Source organism: Neovison vison, chromosome X (assembly GCF_020171115.1).
Source record: "Neovison vison isolate M4711 chromosome X, ASM_NN_V1, whole genome shotgun sequence".
In the NCBI taxonomy this organism is placed as follows: Eukaryota; Metazoa; Chordata; class Mammalia; order Carnivora; family Mustelidae; genus Neogale; species Neogale vison.
Genome location: NC_058105.1, coordinates 76,161,070 through 76,180,804, shown reverse-complemented (window position 1 = coordinate 76,180,804; position 19,735 = coordinate 76,161,070).

The window sequence follows — 19,735 nt, the reverse complement described above, 5'->3', positions numbered from 1 at the left end:
ATTCACATTGAGGGTGATTATTGATAGATACATTTTTATTGACATCGTGTTACCTTTGAAGTCTTTCTTTCTGTAGATTGTCTCTTTATTTCTGTTCAATGCTATTCTTGGGCTTTTTCATCCTTTAAAGGAGCCCCCTTAATATTTCCTGCAGTATCGGCTTGGTGGTTGCGTAGTCTTTTAAGCCTTGCCAGTCCTGGAAACTCTTTATCTCTCCATCCATTTTGAATGTCAGTCTTGCTGGATAAAGTATTCTTGGCTACATGTTCTTCTCATTCAGTGCCCTGAATAAATCTTGCCAGCCCTTTCTGGCTTGCCAGGTCTCTGTGGACAGGTCTGACGTTATTCTGATGGGCTTTCCTCTGTACGTAAGGATCTTCTTTGTCCTAGTTGCTTTCAAGAGGTTCTGCCTACAATCATAATTCTTCATTCTTACTATTAGGTGTCTTGAGGACTTTCGAGAATCTGTAATCTTGGGGGAAAACCTTTCCGCCTCTAGTACATAAACGCTGATTCCATTCACGAGATTTGGAAAATTTTCATGAAGAACTTGTTCCACTATATCTTCTAGACTTCTTTCTTTCTCCTCCCCTTCAGGGATTCCAATAATTCTGACGTTGGAACGTTTCATGGCATCATGACCAGGTGGGATTCATGCCTGGGTTACAAGGATGGTTCAACATTTGCAAATCAATCAATGTGATAGAACAAATTAATAAGAGAAGAGAGAAGAACCACATGGTCCTCTCAATTGATGCAGAAAAAGTATTTGACAAAATCCAGCATCCATACCTGATTAAAATGCTTCAAAGTATAGGGATAGAGGGAGCATTCCTAAACTTCATCAAATCTATCTATGAAATACCCAAAGCAAATATCATCCTCAATGGGAAAAAGCTTGCAGCCTTCCCGCTGAGATCAGGAACACAACAAGGATGCCCACTCTCACCACTCTTGTTCAACATTGTATTAGAAGTCCTAGCAACAGCAATCAGACAACAAAGGGAAATAAAAGGTATCCAAATTGGTAATGAAGAAGTCAAACTCTCTCTCTTTGCAGATGACATGATTCTTTATATGTAAAACCCAAAAGACTCCACCCCCAAACTACTAGAACTCATGCAGCAATTCAGCAACGTGGCAGGATACAAAGTCAATGTACAGAAATTAGTGGCTTTCTTACACACTAACAATAAAAATACAGAAAGGGAAATTAGAGAATCGATTCCATTTACTATAGCACCAAGAACCATAAGATACCTGGGAATAAACCTAACCAAAGAGGTAAAGGATCTGTACTTGAGGAACTACAGAACACTCATAAAAGAAATTGAAGAAGACACAAAAAGATGGAAGACAATTCCATGCTCATGGATCGGAATAATAAACATTGTTAAAATGTCTATACTGCCTAGAGCAATCTATACTTTTAATGCCATTCCGATCAAAATTTCACCGGCATTCTTCAAAGAGCTGGAGCAAATAATCCCAAAATTTGTATGGAATCAGAAGAGACCCCAAATCACTAAGGAAATCTTGAAAAACAAAAATAAAACTGGGGGCATCACGTTACCTGATTTCAAGCTTTATTACAAAGCTGTGATCACTAAGACAGCATGGTACTGGCATAAAAACAGACACATAGACCAGTGGAACAGAGTAGAGAGCCCAGATATGGACCCTCAACTCTATGGTCAAATAATCTTTGACAAAACAGGAAAAAATATACAGTGGAAAAAAGACAGTCTCTTCAATAAATGCTGCTGGGAAAACTGGGCAGCTATATGTAGAAGAATGAAACTTGTCCATTCTCTTACACCGTACCCAAAGATAAACTCAAAATGGATAAAAGACCTCAACGTGAGACAGGAATCCATCAGAATCCTAGAGGAGAACATAGGCAGTAATCTCTTCGATATCAACCACAGCAACTTCTTTCAAGATATGTCTCCAAAGGCAAAGGAAACAGTCAAGAAAACAAAGAGGCAACCCACGGAATGGGAGAAGATATTTACAAATGACAGTACAGACAAAACGTTGATATCCAGGATCTATAATGAACTCCTCAAACTCAACACACACAAAACAGAAAATCATATCAAAAAATGAGCAGAAGATATGGACAGACACTTCTCTAATGAAGACATACAAATGGCTATCAGACACATGAAAAAAATGTTCATCATCACTAGCCATCAGGGAGATTCAAATTAAACCTACATTGAGGTATCACCTTACACAAGTTAGAATGGCCAAAATTAGCAAGACAGGAAACAACAAGTGTTGGAGAGAATGTGGAGAAAGGGGAACCCTCTTACACTGCTGGTGGGAATACAAGTTGGTGCAGCCTCTTGGAGAACAGTGTGGAGATTCCTCAAGAAATTAAAAATAGAACTTCCCTATGACCCTGCCATTGCACTCCTGGGTATTTACACCAAAGACACAGATGTCGTTAAAAGAAGGGCCATCTGTACCTCAATGTTTATAGCAGCAATGGCCATGGTCGCCAAACTGTGGAAAGAACCAAGATGCCCTTCAACGGATGAATGCATAAGGAAGATGTGGTCCATATACACTATGGAGTATTATGCCTCCATCAGAAAGGACGAATACCCAACTTTTGTAGCAACATGGACGGGACTGGAAGAGATTATGCTGAGTGAAATCAGTCAAGCAGAGAGAGTCAATTATCATATGGTTTCACTTATTCGTGGAGCATAACAAAAAGCATGGAGGACATGGAGAGTTAGAGAGGAGAAGGGAGTTGGGGCAAATTGGAAGGGGAGGTGATCATGAGAGACTATGGACTCTGAAAAACAATCTGAGGGGTTTGAAGTGGCGGAGGGTGGGAGGTCGGGGTACCATGTGGTGGGTATTATAGAGGGCACGGCTTGCATGGAGCACTGGGTGTGGTGAAAAAATAATGATACTGTTATGCTGAAAATAAATGAAGGGAAAAAAATAAAAATTTCTGCTCTGGAATGGAAACAGTCAAGAAAACTAACAGGTAACCCACTGAATAGGAAAATATATTTGCAAATGACCTATTTGATAATGGGCTGGTATCCAAGATGTATAAAGAAACTCAACACTCCCCCCCAAAAAAAATCCAGTCAAGAAATTGGCAGAAGACATGAACAGCCACTTCTTCAAAGAAGACATACCAGTTGGTAGAGACACATAAAAAACATGTTCTGCATCACTAGCCATCAGGGAAATACAAATCAAAACCACATTGAAATGCCATCTTATACCAGTGAGAATGGTTAAATGAATAAGACAGAGAACAACAAATAATGGTGAGGAACCCTCTTGCACAGTTGGTGGGAATGCGAGCTGGTATAGCCACTCTGGAAAACAGTGTAGAGTTTCCTCAGTAAGTTAAAAATAGAACTCCCCTACAACCCAGCAACTGCACTACTATGTATATACACCCCCAAAGATATAGATGTAGTGAAAAGAAGGTGCACCTTCACTCGTTGTTTATGACAGCAATGTCCATAATAGCCAAACTGTGGAAGGAGCCAAAATGTCCTTCAACAAATGATCACATAAAGATTATGTGTTTCATATGTACAAAGGAATGTTACTCAGCTACTAGAAAGGATGAATTCCCACCATTTTAATCAACATGGATGGAACTGGAGGGGATTATGCTAAGTGAAATAAGTCAAGCAGAGAAAGACAATTATCGTATAGTTTTACTCATATGTGGAACATAAGGAATAATGTGGGGGACCACAGGAGAAATGAAAGAAAGCTGGAGGGGGGATATCAGAGAGGGAGTTGAGCCATGAGAGACTACATACCCTGGGAAACAAACTGAGGTTTTCGGAGGGGAGGGGCATGGAGTGATGGGGTAGCCACATGATGGGTAGTGAGGACGGCATGTGTTGTACTGAGCACTTGGTATTATATGCAACTGATGAATCATTGAACACTGCATGAAAAACTAATGTTTTCTTATACAGTAGTTATCTGAACATAATAATAAGATAAAATAAACTGCAAATACCTTAAAAAAGTAACAATGAAATTAATGAAGTTGTAGGATAAAAAATTAATACCCAAAAATCAGTGGCATTTCTGTACACTACTAACTAAGCAGTGGGAACATAAATTAAGAAAACAATTCCATATATAAGTGCATCAATAATAGTAAAATACCTAGGAATAAACTTAACCAAAGAGATGAAAGATCTGTACTCTGAAAACTACAAAACACTCATGAAAGAAATTTAAAATGACATAAAAAGTGGAATGATATTCCTTGCTCATGGATTGGAAGAATTAACAGTGTTGAAATGTCCACATTATCCAAAGCAATGAACAGAGTCAATGCAATCCCTATCGAAATACCAGCAGTATTTTTCACAAAACAAAACTACATAATAGCAAACTTTGTATTGAAGTGCAAAAGACCCTGAATAACCAAAACTATCTTGAGAAAACAAAACAAAACAAAGCAAGAGGCATCACAATCCAAGATATCAAGTTTACTTCAAAGCTGTAGTACTCAGAACAGTATGGTACTGACATGAAAATAGACACATAAATTAATGAAACAATACAGAGTGCAGAAACAAAGCCATATTTACATGGTCAATTAATTTATGGAAAAGGAGACAAAAATACAGTAGGGAGAAAACTATCTTTTAAATAAATGGTGTTGGGAAAACTGGATTAACTACAATAAAATGAACCTGTATCACTTTCTAACACCATACACAGAAACAAAACGTAAATTAAAAACCTAGGGGAACCTGTGTGGCTCCATTGGTCAGCTCTGTTGTGGTCTCAGGGTCCTGGGATTGAGCCCTGCATCGGGCTCTCTGCTCAGTGGAGAGCTTGCTTCCCCTCTCTCTGTCTGCCTCTCTGCCTCCTTGTGATCTCTCTCTCTTTGTTAAAAAACTAAATCTTTAAATGAAAAACAACACAAAACAAAACCCCTAAATGTGAGACCTGAAACCATTAAAATCCTAGATGAGAATGCAAGCAGTAATATATCTGACATTGGCCCTAGCAACATTTTTCTTGATATGTCTCCTGAGGCAGGGGAACAAAAACAAAAAATGAACTATTGGTACTAGATCAAAATAAAAGCCTTTTGTACAGTGAAGGAAACCATCATCAAAATAAAAAGGCAACCTGTGAATGGGTGAAGAGATTTATAATGATTAATCCAATAAGGGTTTAATACTCAAAATATATGTAAAAACTCAACACAAAACAAACAAAAAAACCTGTTCTCTGTTCTCAGAGTTTTCTATATTCAGCATCTTTTACTTTTATAAGAGAAAGAAAAAAGAAAAAATGTTTTATAAAAAATAAGGACTGTGTGTGTGTATTTGGGAATAGGGATGGAAGAACACTGATGAGATAAGGTTCTTGGCACTTGGGGAATGGAAGAGAAGTAATGCAACCAAGGTTAGAGTATTCCATGGAAAGCTGAAAGTAGCTATTTATGAGTTGGAACTCTTTTGTTACTTCTCAGAAGGAATTTAGAATCTAAAATGGGTATATGGAATGCAAATTTTTCATGTTTATATTCTCTGTAATGGTAAGTTTTGGAAAAGAGAGGGTGAGTACCTGAACAAAGTGGTAGCAGTGGGAAATATAGTGACAGAGCCTCAAGCTCAAACTCAGCCATAGGACAGAAATTTGGTTTTCATCCTAACACTCCCTCCACCCCCGCACCCATGCCACACTCTCTGTACCCTAAAGAGGACCTGACAGAATAAACTGCTCAGTGTTTCAGTGTTTGTTGATGGGAACATTGAGTGGCAAAGGGATAGAGGCCTTTCTATCTAGAAGTTCCTTTCTAAGTTTTTCCTCTGTTTCAGGTTTTTTTTTTTTATTTTTTAGTTTTTTTTTTTTTTTTAACGAAGGCTGTTTTCACATATAAGCAAACTCAATGATTACCATATTTTATTTTTAGCTTGTTTTTTTGTTTTTATACAAATATTAAATGTTTCTTATTGTAAAATGTAAAAATGCAGGTTTGCAAATAAAACATAAATAAAAGTATGAATGAGTGAGTGAATGAATGAATGAATGAATGAAACTACCTGAAATTCCACTACCACCTCCTAAAGATAAACCTATATACATTTTGCTACACATCCATTGAGACATTTTTCTGTGTATTTATTCTTGCAGTGTGATTATGTTGTTTTGTAAACTATCTTTTTCCACTTATCATACATATCTTTCCAGGGTTATTAAAAATTTATATTTTGGGGGTGGGATAAGATGCCAGCTAAGTAGGAGGAGGTGCCATTTCAACCTGTCCCCTAAAGTGAGCTGATTATCTACCAATAAACTCTGATCACTCATGAAATCAGCCCGAGATTAGAATTATACACTTCTGGATCTCTACGGGGGCAGAAGACACCAGTGGGCAGGTAAAGCGGAGTGGAAACATTGATTGGACTGATATCAGAAGATAAACAAAAGAGAAAGGGAGCCACCAGAAGTGACCCATTGAAAAGTAATACCCCGATATGAGAATGCCCTGTGATTGGGGACCAGCATTAACTTGGAGTCTGGTTGAAAGCACTCAAAAAGAGCAATGGGTTGTAGGGGGAAATTAGGGACAGGGGCTTAAGACCACTGACCCAGGACAGTCACTTCTCGTGCTGAGACAGAGAGAGTGAAGTGAAGAGGCCAGGTCGTGGTCTCTGAGTTGCCATTCTGCCTGACAGCATCTGGGTGGCTGCACCCGTGAGGGTGAGGGAGCCTCACTAGCCAGCAGAACCATAGGCTTTTGCACTCTGCACATGCATGCACGCTGCATGACCAGAGTCAGTCTCGCCCTGCACCCTCCCCTGAGAGAGGTGGGTGCAGGCACCAGTCAGCCTGTGCTCTCTCCCACCCAGAGAGTCGGAGGACTCCCAACCTGGGCCAGCATGAAAATCTCAGTGCACTATCTCTGCTTGGGACCTCTCTGGTGGTCTGGATCCTGCCCAGATAGCCACAGCTAGTATTTCTCGTGGTTTTAGGTACAAGCGGGAGTTCCTGGAACCCCAGAGACCATGACTGGGAATGAGATCTGCCAGTGGCAGAGAGGGAATTTATGTGCTCTGGAGCACCCAGAGGGGAAGAAACGGAAGCTTCTCTGTGAGAGGGAGGTCTGGGTGCAGTTTGCTTTCCTCAACCTCCAAAAACTGCCAAAAGCCGCCAAGGGGAGATAAAACAAATGAACAAACAAACAAAAAAAACTCCAGAGAACAAAAGCCTGAAAAACCGGTTTTCCCAGAGCCCAGTCCCTTGATAGGGACAGGAGGACTTAACTCAGGCAACAGGGCCTGAAAAACCAAATGGCAGGCCCTTCCAGCCAGAAAGCCGGGTCAAAAAAAAAAAAAAAAAAAAGACAAGAGGACAACCACCACTACTTCATAGATACAGCTTTTTTTTATAAAAATTTTTAAATCTTTTTATTAACATATAATGTAATATTTTTTCTTATAACATATAGTTTTTTACCAAATTTATTTATTTTCAGAAAATCATTATTCATTATTTTTTCACCACACCCAGTGCTCCATGCAAGCCGTGCCCTCTATAATACCCACCACAAGGTACCCAACCTCCCACACTGTGCCGCCACTTCAAACCCCTCAGATCGTTTTTCAGAGTCCATAGTCTCTCATGGTTCAAATCCCCTTCCAATTTACCCAAATTCTCTCTTCCTCTCTAACTCCCCATGTCCTCCATGCTATTTGTTATGCTCCACAAATAAGTAAAACCATATGATAATTGACTCGCTCTGCTTGACTTATTTCACTCAGTATAATCTCTTCCAGGCCCGTCCATGTAGCTACAAAAGTTGGGTATTCATCCTTTCTGATAGAGGCATAATACTCCATAATGTATATGGACCACATCTTCCTTATCCATTCATCCGTTGAAGGGCATCTTGGTTCTTTCCATAGTTTGGCGACTGTGGCCATTGCTGCTATGAACATTGGGGTACAGATGGCCCTTCTTTAAACGACATCTGTGTCTGTGGGGTAAATACCCAGGAGTGCAATTGCAGGGTCATAGGGAAGCTCTATTTTTAATTTCTTGAGGAATCTCCACACTGTTCTCCAAAGTGGTTGCACCAACTTGCATTCCCACCAACAGTGGAAGAGGGTTCCCCTTTCTCCACATCCTCTCCAACACATGTTGTTTCCTGTTTTGTTAATTTTGGCCATTCTAAGTGGTGTAAGGTGATATCTCAATGTGGTTTTAATTTGAATCTCCCTGAGGGCTAATGATGATGAACGTTTTTTCATGTGTCTGATAGCTATTTGTATGTCTTGATTGGAGAAGTGTCTGTTCATATCTTCTGCCCATTTTTTGATGTGTTTGCCTGTTTTGTGTGTGTTGAGTTTGAGGAGTTCATTATAGATCCTGGATATCAACCTTTTGTCTGTACTGTCATTTGCAAATATCTTCTCCCATTCCGTGGGTTGCCTCTTTGTTTTCTTGACTGTTTCCTTTGCTGTGCAGAAGCTTTTGATTTTGATGAAGTCCCAAAAGTTTATTTTCGCTTTTGTTTCCTTTGCCTTTGGAGACATATCTTGAAAGAAGTTGCTGTGGCTGATATCGAAGAGATTACTGCCTATGTTCTCCTCTAGGATTCTGATGGATTCCTGTCTCACGTTGAGGTCTTTTATCCATTTTGAGTTTATCTTTGGGTACGGTGTAAGAGAATGGACAAGTTTCATTCTTCTACATATAGCTGTCCAGTTTTGCCAGCACCATTTATTGAAGAGACTGTCTTTTTTCCACTGTATATTTTTTCCTGTTTTGTCAAAGATTAATTGACCATAGAGTTGAGGGTCCATATCTGGGCTCTCTACTCTGTTCCACTGGTCTATGTGTCTGCTTTTATGCCAGTACCATGCTGTCTTGGTGATCACAGCTTTGTAATAAAGCTTGAAATCAGGTAACGCGATGGCGCCAGCTTTAGTTTTGTTTTTCAACATTTCCTTAGCGATTCGGGGTCTCTTCTGATTCCATACAAATTTTAGGATTATTTGCTCCAGCTCTTTGAAGAATGCCGGTGAAATTTTGATCAGAATGGCATTAAAAGTATAGATTGCTCTAGGCAGTATAGACATTTTAACAATGTTTATTATTCCGATCCAAGAGCATGGAATGGTCTTCCATCTATTTGTGTCTTCTTCAATTTCTCTCATGAGTGTTCTGTAGTTCCTCAAGTACAGATCCTTTACCTCTTTGGTTAGGTTTATTCCCAGGTATCTTATGGTTCTTGGTGCTATAGTAAATGGAATCGATTCTCTAATTTCCCTTTCTGTATTTTCATTGTAAGTGTATAAGAAAGCCACTGATTTCTGCACATTGACTTTGTATTCTGCCACGTTGCTGAATTGCTGTATGAGTTCTCGTAGTTTGGGGGGTGGAGTCTTTTGGGTTTTCCATATAAAGAATCATGTCATCTGTGAAGAGAGAGAGTTTGACTTCTTCATTACCAATTTGGATACCTTTTATTTCTCTCTGTTGTCTGATTGCTGTTGCTAGAACTTCTAATACTATGTTGAACAAGAGTGGTGAAAGTGGGCATCCTTGTTGTGTTCCTGATCTCAATGGGAAGGTGGCAAGCTTTTTCCCATTGAGGATGATATTTGCTGTGGGTCTTTCATAGATAGTTTTGATGAGGTTCAGGAATGTTCCCTCTATCCCTATACTTTGAAGCGTTTTAATCAGGAACGGATGCTGGATTTTGTCAAATGCTTTTTCTGCATCAATGGAGAGGACCACGTGGTTCTTCTCTCTTCTCATATTAATTTGTTGTATCGCATTGATTGATTTGCGAATGTTGAACCATCCTTGTAGCCCAGGGATGAATCCCACCTGATCATGGTGAATAATCTTTTTAATGTGCTGTTGGATCCTGTTGGCTAGGATCTTGTTGAGAATCTTAGCATCCATATTCATCAGTGATATTCGTCTAAAATTCTCCTTTTTGGTAGGGTCCTTGCCTGGTTTGGGGATCAGGGTAATGCTGGCTTCATAGAAAGAGTCTGGAAGTTTTCCTTTTGCTTCAATTTTTTGAAACAGCTTCAGGAGAATAGGTGTTATTTCTTTTTGAAGGTTTGGTAGAATTCCCCAGGGAATCCATTAGGTCCTGGGCTCTTGTTTTTTGGGAGGTTTTTGATCAGTGCTTCAATCTCGTTATTAGATATCGGTCTATCCAGGTTGTCAATTTCTTCCTGGTTCAATTTTGTTAGATTATATTTTTCCAGGAATGCATCCATTTCATCTAGGTTGCTAAGGTTATTGGCATATAAATGTTGATAATAACTTCTGATGATTGTTTCTACTTACTTGGTGTTCATTGTGATCTCTCCCTTTTCATTCATAATTTTATGAATTTGGGCTTTCTCTCTTTTCTTTTGGATTAGTGTGGCCAGTGCCTTATCGATCTTATTGATTCTTTCAAAAAACCAGCTTCTAGTTTCAGTGATACGTTCTACTGTATCTCTGGTTTCCACCTCGGCGATCTCAGCTCTAATCTTGATGATTTCCCTTCTTATGTGTGGAGATGGTTTGATTTGTTGTTGATTCTCCAGTTCTTTAAGGTGTAGAGAAAGCTGGTGTGTTCTGGATTTTTCAATTTTTTGGGGGGAGGCTTGGATGGCTATGTATTTTCCCCTTAGGACCGCCTTTGCTGTATCCCATAGCGTTTGGACCGAAGTGTCTTCATTCTCATGTGTTTCCATGAATTGTTTCAGTTCTTCTTTGATCTCCTGGTTGATCCAATCATTCTTTTTTTTTTTTTGCCCACTTTTTTTTTCAATTTATTTATTTTCAGAAACACATTATTCATTATTTTTTCATCACACCCAGTGCTCCATGAAAGCCGTGCCCTCTATAATACCCACCACCTGGTACCCCAACCTCCCACTCCCCCGCCACTTCACACCACTCAGACGGTTTTTCAGAGTCCATAGTCTCTCATGGTTCACCTCCCCTTCCAATTTACCCAAATTCCCTTCTCCTCTCTAACGCCCCTTGTCCTCCATGCTATTTGTTATGCTCCACAAATAAGTGAAACTATATGATAATTGACTCTCTCTGCTTGACTTATTTCACTCAGCATAATCCCTATCAGACACATGAAAAAATGTTCATCATCATTAGCCGTCAGGGAGATTCAAATTAAAACGACATTGAGATGTCACCTTACAGCAGTTAGAATGGCCAAAATTAACAGAAAAGGAAACAACATGTGTTGGAGAGGATGTAGAGAAAGGGGAACCCTCTTACACTGTTGGTGGGAATGCAAGTTGGTGCAGCCTCTTTGGAGAACAGTGTGGAGATTCCTCAAGAAATTAAAAATAGAGCTTCCCTATGACCCTGCCATTGCACTTCTGGGTATTTACCCCAAAGACACAGATGTCATTAAAAGAAGGGCCATCTGTACCCCAATGTTTATAGCAGCAATGGCCACGGTCGCCAAACTATTGAAAGAACCAAGATACCCTTCGCGGATGAATGGATAAGGAAGATGTGGTCCATATACACTATGGAGTATTATGCCTCCATCAGAAAGGATGAATACCCAACTTTTGTAGCAACATGGACGGGACTGGAAGAGATCCAAGCATTCTTAAGCAAGGTGGTCTTTAGCTTCCAGGTGTTTGAGTTCCTATCTAACTTTTTCTTGTGATTGAGCTCCAGATTCAAAGCATTGTGATCTGAGAATATGCAGGGAATCATCTCAGTCTTTTGGTATCGGTTGAGTTCTGATTTGTGACCCAGTATGTGGTCTATTCTGGAGAAGGTTCCGTGTGCACTGGAGAAGAATGAGTATTCTGTTATTTTAGGGTGGAATGTTCTGTATATATCTTTGAGGTCCATCTGGTCCAATGTGTCATTCAATGCTCTTGTTTCTTTATTGATTTTCTGCTTCGATGATCTGTCTAATTCTGAAAGAGGCGTGTTAAGATCTCCTATGATTACTGTATTCATATCAATATGACTCTTTATCTTGATTAACAGTTTTCTTAAGTAATTGGCTGCTCCCATATTGGGAGCATAGATATCTACAATTGTTAGATCATCTTGGTGGATAGTCCCTTTAAGGATCATGTAGTGTCTTTCTGGATCTCTGACTACAGTCTTTAGTTTAAAGTCCAATTTATCTGATATGAGAATCACTACCCCGGCCTTCTTTTGAGTCCCATTGGCATGAAAGATGCTTCTCCACCCCTTCACTTTCAGTCTGGGTGTATCTTTAGGTTCAAAATGTGTCTCTTGTAGACAACATATGGATGGGTCCTGTCATTTTATCCAATCTGCAACCCTGTGCCATTTTATGGGTGCATTTAGGCCATTCACATTGAGAGTGATTATTGATAGATACGTTTTTATTGACATCGAGTTACCTTTGAAGTCTTTCTTTCTGTAGACTGTCTCTATATTTCTGTTCAATGCTATTCTTGGGATTTTTCCTCTTTTATAGAACCCCCCTTAATATTTCCTGCAGTGTCCCCTTTTTGGTTGCATAGTCTTTTAAGCCTTGCCGGTCTTGGAAACTCTTTATCTCTCCATCCATTTTGAATGTCAGTCTTGCTGGATAAAGTATTCTTGGCTGCATGTTCTTCTCATTTAGTGCCTTGAATATATCTTGCCAGCCTCTTCTGGCTTTCCAGGTCTCTGTGGACAGGTCTCACGTTATTCTGATGGGCTTTCCTCTGTAATAAGGAGCCTCTTTGCCCTGGAGGCTTTAAAGAGATTATACCTACAATTTTAATTCCTCAATTTGACTATCAGGTGTCGTGATGTTTTTTTGGAATGTATAATCTTAGGTGGAGTCCTTTCAGCCTCTAGTACATGAATGCTGGTTCCATTCACGAGATTGGGAAAATATTCATGAAGGACTTGTTCCACTATATCTTTTAGACTTCTTTCTTTCTCCTCCCCTTCAGGGTTTCTAATAATTCTGATGTTGGAACGCTTCATGGCATCATTTATTTCCCTGATTCTGTTTTCGTAGTTTCTAAGCTCTTTGTTCCAGGCTTCCTCCTGATCCCTTTCTCTCTATCTGTTTTTCTTCCAGATCACTAATTCTATCTTCTGTCTCAGTTACCCTAGCTTTTAGAGAGTTTAGATTAGATTGGAACTCATTGAGAGCTTTGTGAACCTCCTCCCTGGTAGCTTTGAGCTCCGCCCTAACATTGTGAACATCCTGTCTGGTCGCATTAAGTTCGGCCCTAATCAATTCTGTTTGGTCATCCATGGCTTTCTCCAAACTAGCTATTGCCTGGATAATTGTTAGCCTGAATTCTCTTTACCACATATTGTCTATGTTGATAGCCATTAGCTCTGTTGCAGAAGGTCCATCCTCTGTATTTTTCTTCTGTTGGGCATTCCTCCTCCTAGTCATTTGGTGGGAGATGACTGAACAGATGTAGCTGGATGTATCAACTCTGGTGCAGTCAAGGTGCACCCTGGAACACTTCTGAGCATTCAGCATTCCCCACCCAAATGAGAGACCAAAGAAAAGAAAAAGAAAAAGAAAAAGAAAAAGAAAAAAGAAAAGAAAAAGAAGAAAAAGAAAAAAGGGAGAGAGAGAGAGAGAGATAAGAAAGAAAGGGAAGATGAAAAAGAAGGTTCAGCCCAGATGGGCCCCAAGGTAAGAATTATGAAGTAGACAAACAAAAAGAGATAAAAAGACTGATACAAGTATATGGCAAGAGAAAAAAATATATATATATGCAAGTAAAGAAAGAACCTCATCAAAAAGAACCACAACTGTAAAATTTATATGCTATCAGGACAAACACAAAAAACACAGAAACACTGGTCGAAGAAGATGGGAGAGTTCTTATAAATTCTCAGTGTGTGCGAGGAAGGTTGTTTTTATTCTTCCTGGATGTATTTTGATATCTTTGTTAAAATACTCAACTTTCCTAAGATAAAGGGGATTAAAAATTGGTTTATCTATAGGGGTAGTATTGATTGGGGAAAGGGGATTACTTTGTAGTTTAACTCTATATGAGTATTAGAGGATAAAAATAAAAAGGAATAAACTAGACTAAACTAAACTAAAATTTTAAAAAAGGAATTCAAAAAATAAAAATGCAAAAGAAAAACATAGGTGTATGTATCAAAAAGTTCAGGTTAGAAAGGTATTATGGAATTTTATGTACTGTACAGCTCGCTGTGATGGTAAATAAGTTAAAAAATTACCTATGTGTAAAAAAAAAAAAATGAACCGGAATAGTGGAAATGAGTGAACAGTACAAGTTTTCCTATGAAGGAAACTTCTCTGTAGTCCTTTTTTTTTTCTTTCTTGGTTTGTTTTCTGGGGGAGGGGCCTGCCACGTGGGTTGTCAGTCAATGATGTTTCCTGAGTTGAGTCCCCCCGCCCCCCTCAAGGGGGTGGGCTCTGGGTAATCTGGTTTTTTTCACGCTTTTGTTCTCTGGCAGTTTTTTTCCTTGTTCACTTTTTTCCTCTCACCTTGACAGCTTTGATGGTTTTTGTAGTATTAGAAGAAATCAAACCACACCCTGATCTCCCTCTCAGAGAGAAGCCTCAGTCTGGGTGCAGAAGCTAAATAAATTTCCCCTTGGCTGCTGGAAGAGCAGGTTCCAAGTTGCAGACCCTGGGGGTGCAGGATCTTTTGCTCTTACCCAAAGCCAAGGCAGTGGCGGCTGTCTGGGAGCTCCTGACCACCAGAGAGGTTCCAAGCAGCAGTCGCACACTGAGATTTTGTCGCCGGCCCGGGCTGGGAGTGCCCGGCTTGTGCGCACCTCTTTTCAGAGGCAGCTATGGGTCGGGCGCGCATCTGGGGCACTGAGAATGGGGCGCTGGTCCGTAAGCCCCAGGCTGGGCTTCTGCATGCCTCTGTCAGGGGAAGATTTTCGGGCGCGCGGCTTAGGTTTTGAAACAATGGCGTGGGTCAAAGAGCGCCGGCCCGGACTTTGTAACTCAGGGGACCATGAGGGATGTGCGCGTATCTCAAGCTTTGTGGTAGGGCTAGCGTGCATTCTGCAGACCGGCGCAGCTCCCATCCCCTCACAGGAGCCAGAACCCACCCATTCTCAGGCGCGCTGGCGGCTTAGGGACCGAGAGCGGTTTCTCCACCGCACTCTCTCTGCCTAGCGCCGGGGAGGCTGTCTGGGACCGGGGACTTAAGCCCCTGACCCTAGCCGCCCCGATTCCCACAATTTCCCCCCGCGATCCTTTGGTCTTTTGGAGTGCTTTCAACTAGTCTCAAGTTAATGCTGGTCCCCAGACGCAGGGCACTCTCGCTCGGATTGGGGTATTACTTTCCAACCGGTCGCCTCTGGTGGCTCCCTCCCCCTTTTGTTTATCTTCCTATATCAGTCCGCCATTCCCATTCCGCTTTATCTGCCCACTGGCGTCTTCTGCCCCTGTAGAGATCCAGACGTGTATAATCCTGATCTCAGACTGATTTCATGGGTGATCGGAGTTCTTTGGTAGGTAATCAGCTCACTTTGGGTACGGCTGAAAAGGCGCCTCTTCCTACTCCCCCGCCATCTTGTCCCCCCCAGCCATAGATACAACTTTTATTTTTAATTCGCTCCCACTATTCTGGTTCTTACCATTTTAAAAAAATATACAACTTTTGAACCTATTTACCATCACAATGAGATGTTCAGTACACCAAATTCCATAATAAACTTTTTACCTGAACTTTTAAAATACATATACTTATGTTTTTCTATTTTTTTAATTTTATTTTATTATTTTTTTAAATATTCATATAGAGATAAGCTTCAGGATAATCTCCTTTCCCCAATCAATGCTATCCTTAAAGGAAAACCAGTTTTAATCCCCCTTTATCCCAGGAAAGTTGAGTCCTTTAAGAAAGATATCAAGATACACCCAGGAGGAATCAAAATAACCTTCCTTGCCCACACTGAGAATTTATAACCACTCTCCCATCTTTCTCTTCTGACAGTGTTTCTGTGTATTTGTTTTTGTCCTGAGTATATAAATCTTATACTTGGGGTTCTGTTTGACGAAGTTCTTTTATTTATTTATTTATTTTTCTCTTGTCATCTACTTTTGTCGGTCTTTTTGTTTGTCTGTTTTTGTTTGTCTACTTCATAAATCTTACCTTGGAGCCCATTTTGGCTGGTCCTTCTTTTTTATCTTTCTTTCTTTTTTTTTTTTTTTTCCTGTCTCTCTCTCGCTCTTTTTTTTTTTTTTTTCTTTTTTCTTTCTTTTTGGTGGGAAAGGGAATTTTGTCAGAAAGGGAATTCAGGCTAATAATTATCCAGGCAATAGCTAGGTTGGAGAAAGCCTTTGATGACAAAATGGAATTGATTAGGGCAGAAGTGAAAGCCACCAGGGATGATGTTAACAATGTTCTCAATGAGTTCCAATCTAATCTAAATTCTCCAAAAGCTAGGGTAACTGAAGCAGAAGATAGAATTAGTGATCTGGAGGACAGATAGAGAAAAAGGATCAGGAGGATGCTTCGAACAAACAGCTCAGAAACCATGAAAACAGAATTAAGGAAATAAATGATGCCATGGAAAGTTCCAACATCAGAATTATTGAAATCCCTGAGGGTCAGGAAAAAGAAAGATGACTAGAAGATATAGTTGAATGATTCTCCATGAAAATTTTCCCAATCTAGTGAATAGAACCAGCGTTCCTGTATTAGAGGTAGAAAGGGCTTCCCCCATGATTATAGAATCTTGAAAGACCTCCAGACACTTGATTGTGAAAATGATGAATCATAATTGTAGACAGGAGTTCTTAAAAGCAGCGAGGGCAAAGATATTCCTTACATATAGAGGAAAGCCCATCAGAATAATGTCAGACCTGTCTACAGAAACCTGGCAAGCCAGAAAAGTCTAGCAAGACATATTCAGGGCAATAAATGAGAAGGAAATGCAACCAAGAATACTTTATCCAGCAAGACTGACATTCAAAATGGTTGGAGAGATAAGGAGCTTCCAAGACCAGCAAGGTTTAAAAGAGTATGTGACCATCAAGCTGGCACTGCAGGAAATATAAAGGAGGGTGCTATAAAAGCAGAAAAAAATAATATCATTGAACAGAAATATATGGAGATAATCTATAGAAACAAAGACTTCACAGGTAACAAGATATCAATAGTATCTCTCAATAGTCAATGTGAATGGCCTAAATGTACCCATAAAAGGACACAGCGTTGCAGATTGGATAAAATGACAGGACCCAAATTCAAAATGGATGAAAAGATAAAGGTTTTCCAAGACTGGCAAGGCTTAAAAGACTATGCAACCACCAAGGTGACACTGCAGGCAATATTAATGGGGGTTCTATAAAAGAGGAAGAATCCTAATAATAGCATTGAACAGAAATATAGAGACAATCTACAGAAAGAAATACTTCAAAGGTAACATGATGTTAATAAAAACGTATCTATCAATAATCACTCTCAATGTGAATGGCCTAAATGCACCTATAAAACGTCACAGGGTAGCAGATTGGATAAAACGACAGGGCCCATTCATATGTTGTCTACAAGAAACCCATTTTTAACCTAAAGATACACCCAGACTGAAAGTGTAGGGATCTTTCATGCCAATGGGCCTCAAAAGAAGTCCGGGGTAGCGATTCTCATATCAGACAAATTATATTTTAAACTAAAGACTGTAGTCATAGATACAGAAGGACACTATATAATTCTTTTTTTTTAAAGGTTTTATTTATTTATTTGACAGAGAGAGATCACAAGTAGGCAGAGAGGCAGGCAGAGAGAGAGAGAGGGGAGGAAGCAGGCTCCCTGCTGAGCAGAGAGCCCGATGTGGGACTCGATCCCAGGACACGAGATCATGACCTGAGCCGAAGGCAGCGGCTTAACCCACTGAGCCACCCAGGTGCCCCAGAAGTACACTATATAATTCATAAAGGGACTATCCACCTGAAGATCTAACAATTGTAAATATCTACGCCCCCAATATGGGAGCAGCCAATTACGTAAGAAAACTGTTAATCAAGATGAAGAGTCATATTGATATGAATACATTAATAGTAGAGGATCTTAACACACCTCTCTCAGAAATAGACAGATCATTGAAGCAGAAAATCAATAAAGAAACGAGAGCATTGAATGACACATTGGACCAGATGGACCTCATAGATATATACAGAACATTCCACCCTAAAACAAGAGAATACTCATTCTTCTCAAGTGCACATGGAACCTTCTCAAGAATAGACCACATACTGGGTCACAAATCAGGACTCAACCAAAACGAAAAGACTGAGATTATTCCCTGCATATTCTCAGATAACAATGCTTTAAACTGGAGCTCAATCACAAGGAAAAGTTTGGAAGGAACTCAAACACCTGGAAGCTAAAGACCACCTTGCTTAAGAATGCTTGGATCAACCAGGAGATCAAAGAAGAACTTGAACAATTCATGGAAACCAATGAGAATGAAGACACTTCAGTCCAAAACGTATTGGATACAGCAAAGGCGGTCCTAAGGGAGAAATACATAGTTATCCAAGCCCCCCCCCAAAACTGAAAAATCCAGAACACACCAGCTGTCTCTACACCTTAAAAAATGGAGAATCAACAAAAAATCAAACCAACTCCACACATAAGAAGGGAAATCATCAAGATTAGAGCTGAGATCAATAAGGTAGATACCAGAGATACAGTAGAACATATCAATGGCCCTAGAAGCTCGTTTTTTGAAAGAATCAATAAGATCAATAAACCTTTGGCCACGCTAATCCAAAAGAAAAGAGAGAAAGCCCAAATTCATAAAATTATGAATGAAAAGGGAGAGATCACAACGAACACCAAGGAAGTAGAAACAATCATCAGAAGTTACTATCAACAGTTATACGCCAATAAGTTAAGCAACCTAGATGAAATGGATACATTCCTGGAAAACTATAAACTCCCAAAATTGAACCAGGAAGAAATTAACAACCTGAATAGACTGATATCTAGTAACAATATTGAAGCAGTGATCAAAAACCTCCCAAAAAACAAGAGCCCAGGACCTGACGGATTCCCTGGGGAATTCTACCAAACTTTCAAAGAAGAAATAACACCTATTCTCCTGAAGTTGTTTCAAAAAATTGAAGCATAAGGAAAATTTCCAGACTCTTTCTTTGAAGCCAGCATTACCCTGATCCCCAAACCAGGCAAAGACCCTACCAAAAAGGAGAATTTCAGACCAATATCACTGATGAATATGGATGCTAAGATTCTCAACAAGATCTTAGCAAACAGGATACAACAGCACATTAAAAAGATTATCTACCGTAACCAGGTGGGATTCATTCCTGGGCACGAGGATGGTTCAACATTCGCAAATCAATCAATGTGATAGAACAAATTAATAAGAGAAGAGAGAAGAACCACCTGGTCCTCTCAATAGATGCAGAAAAAGAATTTGACAAAATCCAGCATCCGTTCCTGATTAAAACGCTTCAAAGTATAGGGATAGAGGGAACATTCCTGAACTTCCTCAAAGCTATCTATGAAAGACCCACAGCAAATATCATCCTCAATGGGAAAAGGCTCACAACCTTCCCGCTGAGATCAGGAACACGACAAGGATACCCATTTTCACCACTCTTGTTCAACGTAGTATTAGAAGTCCTAGCAACAGCAATCAGACAACAAAGAGAAAAAAAATGTATCCAAATGGCAATGAAGAAGTCAAACTCTCTCTCTTCGCAGATGACATGATTCTTTATAGGGGAAACCCAAAAGACTCCACCCCTAAA